The sequence below is a fragment of the Symphodus melops genome (assembly GCF_947650265.1).
Source record: "Symphodus melops genome assembly, chromosome: 1".
Lineage (NCBI taxonomy): Eukaryota > Metazoa > Chordata > Actinopteri > Labriformes > Labridae > Symphodus > Symphodus melops.
The window spans coordinates 56,957,687-56,958,096 of record NC_136691.1 but is presented as its reverse complement, the minus strand read 5'-3'; positions in this window follow the sequence as shown (position 1 = coordinate 56,958,096).

Genomic DNA, 410 nt, shown 5'->3' with positions numbered 1-410 from the left:
ATGTGTGAATGAAAGCTCTAGTATAAAACACTATACAAACTAATGTTTATAACAAATAGCTGAAAAGAATGAAAGCAGATACAGCACAGTGAAGCATGACATGATTAAACATGTGTAATAATAGTGAGTGAGAGCAGACACAGGCCTCCTCCCTGCAGTAATAAGTTGTACTTGTCTCTACTCTGCAGAATGGACTTCAAGCCTGCATTCAGGACCACGAGCCCTCTGTCCTCTGAGCTCCTCCTGAGGCCTTCTCCTGAGGCGCTGCAGCTCGCCCAGCACGGGGGGGTCTTTCGGATCAAGTCGGCCGATGAGGTGAGTAGGGAGGCGGAGGCGCGTGTCCTGGACGCCACGTTGGTGGGCTTCGGGGCGTACGCCAGCCGGACCTTCCAGGCCCTCTTTGAGGATCC